The following is a 7,084-nucleotide window of genomic DNA, read 5'->3' as shown; positions in this document are numbered from 1 at the left end:
AAATAGGTCAGCTGAGGTACTGGTATGTAGTCCCGGAGGCCAACTAACAGTTTCCTGTTTCCTTGCATGGTGCTCTCTGTAAAAGATTGAAGCTCTGTGGGATGACAGAGCCACTCAACTCCAGGAATGTTGACTGGGTATAAGTCTCAAAGTAAGAGGCTATGATTATGCAGGGCACAAAACTTTACCTATCAGAAACTGAAGCAACAGCCTCCTAAATTCATTCATGTGTTATCCAGATGGATTTTCTACCTATCTCCTTGCATATTGCTCCTTTTTTTTTTTTTTTTTGCCAAAGATTGAACTCATGACCTCACATGAGCCAGGCAGGTGCTTAAGCCACTGAGTTAAACCCCTAGCCCAAACTAACATCACTCCTCCCCCCCCCCCCCCGCCCCATCGGTACCGGGGATCGAACTCATGACCACATGCTTGCAAGGCAATTGCTTATGCCGCTGAGCTAAATCCCCAGCCCTCTCTTTGCATATTGCAAAGATACTTTTCTCCTCACTTAGATAGCCAACTCAAGTTACTCACACAGTTCCCACCATCTTCCCTGTCACATATTATGGAGCCACTCCCTAAAATAAATTCTAGTAGAGCCCTTGATCAAGGCCTTTCTGCATATGTCTTCATTTGGGTTGGGTTTAAGACCCCTTGGCTTCCCATAATTTTGAATATGTCTTGATGTCTTTACTCTTGCTGTGAGTTGCACTGGAAATGATATATTGGAATTAACTTGCTGGGATTCCAATAATGTTTCAATGGGATTACAAACATAACTTTCCAAATTGTGAGGACAATTAGAAAAAGGATTACAATACTTGGATTAAACTACTAAACATTTGGATTACAATGGCTACACTACATTATTTAAGGAATAATGACAAAGAAAAAGTTTGCATGATTGCAGTATAAAAAAATAGTTTCTAATAGTTTGGGTCCATGGATCTGGAGGCCTTCCCTGCAGAAGGCAACTGTATTCTGTCAGATTACTTGCCCTTTGCACAAGGCTGGTTCATCAAATGTATTGCCTGGTCCATAAAAAGATGGAAAGAAATAAGATAAACAAATGATATTCAAAGGGTATTTTGACTCTAATATTTTCTAAAGATACTTTAAAAATGAGAGGGAGCTATAAGAGCCAAATATACCCATAGCCACCTAAATTCTTTACCTTTCCAACAAGCAGATCAAAAGCTGTGCCACTAAACTGTTTCTTTCCATTTACTTCCCTTTGCAAACAGGAAGTATGTATTTTATAGGTCCCACCATGAGTTCCCTATGGGAAACTCATGGGACAGTTTACATCAGAGAAGAAATTCCGAAAGATACAAAGTAAGGAAAATGAGGACTGAGTGTGATCCACGGCTGTTTGCAAGGTTCAGAATTGGCTGGGAACCTCTGCTCCGTGTTTTCAACTGCCCACCTGAAAATTATTTTCTGCAGTGACAAACGTAGTGCACATCAGCTAAGCTCCCAGGGCGGCAGAGACAGGCAACATAGAAAGGTAGAAGGCAGCTGGGCCCAGACCTGCCTTCACCTCACTCTCTTCTCGGCACACTGCAGGGCTGCGGTTCAGTGGAGGTGCAGACTCATTTGTAGAGCAGATGTATTCAGCTCCACCACATGTGTTTTTGTAGAGAGATGCCCTTTACGTACAGGGGCTGGACCCATGTTAAGAACATAGGAGAGGGAACAGTGTGGCATTAGCAGTCTACCTAGGGTAAGATGAGGCCTGCTGCTTGGTGGCAGGCTCAGAGGACTGCTGTTATCAGGAAGATATTACCACCACTTCTCTGAGATTTTCAGATTAGCAGAGTGGATACTAAAGTGAGCAGTAATCATCGTTCACTGGTGAGGTCTTCATTTTGTGGGCCTTCATTGTTAATTCAAAATAGACTTGCCTGCTCAGGGTGGGCATCCAATGAGTCTCTGTGAATGGGTGAATGGACATTTGAAAGCCTCTGCTTATCTGCAGCTGGTAATATTCTGCAACTGACTGAGACATGCTTAGCATTTGCTTTCCCTTTAGCCACTGAAGCGTCATTGGTGCAGTGTAGTTTTGTGACTAAGGCATGGTGTTTGGAGCAGGGTATCCTGCTACCATGCATGGCTGAGGGTGGGTCATTTAAGCTCTCCATGTCCTGGTTTCACCAAGGATCGTGGTGAGAAGTGCCTGAGTCATTTTCTACAAAACACTGTTGCTGACATTTGGATGTTTTCCCCACCTCTACTTATGGAATATAGTAATTCCTACTGTCATTTGCATTTTTTTTTAGATCATCTTGCTTCTTCAATTAATATCTTTCCCAGTGCTACACAGGGTCAAGGATTTCTGTTTGTTTTGAAAACATTTGAACCACTAGTGCCTAAAAGTAAGTCTCTTGTAGCCTGGGCTCAGTAATTATCTAGTGGTTTGTAATAATTGGCCACAGCCATCTATCCTATGAGGTTGATTAGTTGGGAATCAGCTGAGCATCCTGTATTTCTTGACTGTAAGGCTTTTTGGAGGTAATTCCACCCATCATTAGAAAGGCAAATTTGGCCTTCCACCAAGAACCTCTGCCAAAGCCATTTTTCCATCAGGATGCTGTGTTGTGGTCTCCTGGGAAGACAGCAAGAAATCCCTTGTGGGTTTCAGTTTGGCATAACGATATGTGTGTGTGTGTGTGTGTGTGTGTGTGTGTGTGTGTGTGTGTGTGTGAGAGAGAGAGAGAGAGAGAGAGGGAGAGAGAGACAGAGAGAGAGAGAGAGAGAGAAACAGAGAGACAGAGAGAGAGAGAGAGAGACAGAGACTTAGACTGCGACAGAGACAGAGATTGCTGATCTTTGTGTTTCCATAAGAATCAGGACAAGAAAGCAGTTTGGGTCTTTATGATTGGAAGCACATTTCTGCTGTATTCTGGGTGCTCTTCATTGTGGCCTTCTAAGACTGCTCTTGGAGAAGAAGGCATCCTCAGGACTCATCTTGGGGAATGTGCTCTCTCCAATAAACCAGGGTTCTCACTGTCACACACAGCATACTTTTCTCCTGATGACTGGGTCTGTGTCTTTAAGACAATAATTGCTGAATTGAAATTTGAGACTGTTATCTTAATAACCAATTACTCAAATAACTTTGAAATTGGCTTAAATTGGCTCGTCATGCTACATTTACCTGAATCTTTTTATGGGAAAGTTAGGAACAAGAAAAAAAAAATTCTTGGCAGCCCAATTTGTTTGGTTTTGCTGAAAGACCTTGTTTGCAGTAAGTAAGCGGTGCTGCATGCCCTTGGCTCAGACCCTTGCCTTCAGTGTTGGAGGCTTTGCCCAGGTCAGTTCTTCTGTGAGCTCAGCCTGCCCTGTCCTCCAGCCCTGGTGCTCTTGGGAGCCCTTACCAAAATAAAGCACTGTGTTAACTGCATTAGAGAACAAGTATTTATGTGTGTCATACTCATCAAATAAAATTTCTTCTTCTTTGCAAAAGATTCAAATCTCACTGGTACGTTTTTCTTTCGGAAAATTGTGGATGGAGTTATGTAGTTTTAATTTTCCTCTGTTCCGACACTTACGGAAGCTTAAAGGTGAGTCAAAATCTTTAAACTAAAGGAATTCACCATTTATTAGAGGCTTGAACAGGAGAGGGTGAGAAGCTGGGAGCAGTGTACTTGGATTTTATATATAGCTATAAACCTAGTAATAGAATATTATATCTTTTTCTCTAATATAGTCTTATATCTCCTCATTTTTCTCATCATCTAAACTAAAGTAATGGGAGTTCTATGTGCCTTCAGGATCATGCTTGCTCTTTTATTTTTTGCACCATTAAAAATCTTGTTATTGCAAACATTTTACTGATCTTCGCAAAAATCTAATTCACATTATTTGAGAGACAAGAGTAAGCTGTTGAGGTGCTCATTGATTGTACGTGATTATGGGATGAGAAAAGGCAGGTAAGGAAATGAGGAGAGAGGAACAGTCCCTGTTCCCAAACTCCATCCACCCACCAGTCTGCTGCTGGTGATCTCCTGCTCCTCTCTTTGTCCCTGGGAGCTCCCATCCCAGATGAGCATATCCTAATCTCGCTGCAAGATAGTCACCTTGTTTACACCTTGCCATTCTATTCTGAAAGATTTTCTACTCAGCATCTTCTCCTGCCCACTGAAGAGAGGCGGTTGTAACACAGATGTGCTTCTATTTTAAGGCATTAGGGGAAACATGGGAAAAGAACAAAGATGATGTCCAGGCTCAGTATTGATCCTCAACCATAATAAAACACATGGCTCATCCTAGCAATACCCTGGTCTCAGGGGGGAGGGACCATCAGTCCAAGGAGAGCTGAAGACAGAGAAAGCATCATGGCCTGAGAGCTGGGAGAATTGCTCTTTGACCCTGAGAGCCACAGGGAGGCTGCTGGCCAGGGTGAGGGGCTTGGTTGTGAATTTTTACATTTGTTTCTCCACTAGAAATTGAGAGACTTATGCTGTGAGATGAGGGGGCACTAGTGGGAAAACAGTCACCCCAGAATCAGAAATCCTTCACCTGTGGGGTCCTAATAAGGCACGTGACTTCCTTGTGTCATGATTCTTATCGATGGAACAAAGAAAGATCGTGTTTCCTGCCTCCTTGTCTGTGTTTGGGAGGATGAACTGAGGAAAATGTATAACATGGACTTGGAAAATTGTGAAGTACTCTATATGCATATGAAATATTAGAGTCTTCAGGATGCACCAAGATTTCCAACCTCATAATTTACCCCCAAACTCCAGGAGGAAATCACCTTGTCATAAAAACATCTTGGATTGGCCATCCATTATGCTCCTATACTGGGAGAAAATGCGGAGAGGTTTCCAAAAGAACAGGATTATAAAACCGTAAAAGAATCTAAGTTCAAAAGCCCTTGAAAACTGCTGGACTGAGCCTTAATAATTCAAAAAATTCAGCCAAAGTTTTTCTTTCTCATGTAATAAAACATGTGTTTTGGACAAACCAGATAATGTGTCATAAAAGTTCGGGCAGGATCCAGAAAACATGAATCCTGAGTCTTCTCCCACTCAGGACACCCCATTGTTTCCAGGGTGCGGGTGCCAGGGGCACTGGCAAGTTCAGTAAATTTCCTTAGCATTCACGGCCCTCCCAGGCTTTCCCTGTGTCTGTGCTCTCCTTTTCAGTTTATTTTTGTTTCCCGTTCTCCTTTTCTTCAATCAGTGATGTCACTGCTGTTCCCCGACTTCAGTCAGGGTTGTTTTCCTTGCTGTCTCTGCAGCCCTGCTTCTTCCTGCTTGGAGCCTGGTTTTCCAGTGACACACGGAGACCCAGGCACCTCTGGCTGACGGCTGCAGAAGTCAAACGCCGAGAGGAACAGAGCTCAGAGCTGTGGAAATCAGTACAGAGAAAGAAAGCAGCGTTGAAAAAATATCTCTGTCACTCTCTAGTTTATTGTAATGATTTTGGCAATGATACATTGGCTTGAGATTTTCAAAAGATTCACTTTTTTCCCTGGAAACTTTTTAATAGAAGAAACAGGTTCGCACTTTTATCTGTAATCCAGATGGGCAAACTGAAAACTGCCATGAAGGACGCCTACAAAGGGTTTAGGCAAATTTAGTTTTTATTTTGCTGTAGTTCTTTGCTTTTCTTTTCTTTTTTCAGGAGAGAGCACAAAAACAGTCCCCCACTAACACAAATTATGCAGTTGAGTTTCCCACATTTGGGGAAATTGCAGGGGTCAGCACATCCGGAATGTAATGGATGAGCCTCATCCTGGGAAAACCACCTACGTGATCATGGTATCTCTCCTGCAAGATAAGTATTTTAATTATGTTCAGGCCACAGGACAATGATATTGAAATACACACTAATATTAATTAAAGTATCAAAACTTTTATAGGCTTTGCTTTGACTTCAACTGGGGATAGCTGAGTTTGTAGAGGAAGAATTCAGTATAAGAGACAAAACCCTGAAATGAACAAGGGGCGATACTGGTAGGATAAGTGACCTTCTTTGGCTTCAGAGGTAAATCTAATTATGCTGGTTCTGGAGCTGCAGAATGGGTCTCTAAACTCCAGGACCAGCTGTGGCTCCCTGGACTCCAGGGTCCAGGAGGGTGTCCATTAGCAGATCTAATGATGGGCCCCACCAGAGGCAAGATGGGAAGGCTGGCCATCCCGATGGACCACTGTGGGCAACACAACATACCTCACAGCCCAGGGATGCACAGGTAGTTCCTGACAGTTACAAAATTGTGGTTTCAGAATAAATAATACCATTTGTTATTTTATTTGGGTCTATTTCACAAGTGTGAACTGTGAAAAGATAATAAAGATCTTAAGGTGATCTCTTTGCACCCTTAAAGTTTTTTGTACTGCTGTAAAGACAGGATCCATTTTGGTAATATAATCGGTTCTTATAGTTAGTTTTCTCCCACAAAGTTTCATGTTACCAGTAGGCATCAGTGTTGGCCACTTACACTTGTGTTACACCACTGTGCTATAGTCATATCGTTTTTAAAAGGTGAGTTGATGGTTCAAATATTCCATTGAGGTCCAAAACCGGTGATGCAACATCATTATAAAAACTTGGGGAAGCAGTGTACAAAACAGTGAAGAGTGGAGACATAGAGTAGATCCAAGAGAAACTCTTGGGAATGACGATAGTAAAAGAATAAAGTCAGCAGCAGCGGGTATGCTGTAAATGTCTTCAACCTGGACATACTGGGTTGGAAGAATTTTATTTTACCTTCTTTCTCTTTTATGGCCAGGAATGAAACTTTGAAAAATAAGAGCATGATAGACGTCATTCTGAACTATGCACGGGGACTCGCTGATAAATAGCTCATGTTTTTCCAGATCACATTCAGTTTAAATAGAACATGAAAATAATGAGTACAGATGCGATTGTTTTATTTCTAAAGAAAGAGAAGTAAGCAAAACCACACTTTCATTCATGTGTCTTAGTCACTTTCTCAGTGCTGCGACACAATACCCAACACCTACCATTTAAAGGGAGAGAAGTTTATTTTGGTTCACAGTTTTTAGAGAATTCAGTCCATGGTTAGCTGGGTCCAAGACAAGAAGGCATAGGAGGAGGGTCTGGTGGGGGA

The 7,084-nt window shown here is 42.2% G+C and overlaps 1 non-coding gene across 1 annotated transcript; it reads right to left on the bottom strand.

The window, feature by feature from the left end:
• Positions 1–5,631: 5,631 nt before the first annotated feature.
• LOC111754529 (U1 spliceosomal RNA) lies at positions 5,632–5,795 on the bottom strand. Its single transcript, XR_002789207.1, has one exon. It is a non-coding gene; the product is annotated as a U1 spliceosomal RNA (small nuclear RNA).
• Positions 5,796–7,084: the final 1,289 nt, after the last annotated feature.

Source organism: Cavia porcellus, unplaced genomic scaffold, assembly GCF_034190915.1.
Source record: "Cavia porcellus strain 051 isolate PalLab524CR breed Dunkin Hartley unplaced genomic scaffold, mCavPor4.1 scaffold_2, whole genome shotgun sequence".
Lineage (NCBI taxonomy): Eukaryota > Metazoa > Chordata > Mammalia > Rodentia > Caviidae > Cavia > Cavia porcellus.
The sequence above is the reverse complement of the archived record's forward strand: the minus strand, read 5'-3'. Positions and strand labels throughout refer to the sequence as shown.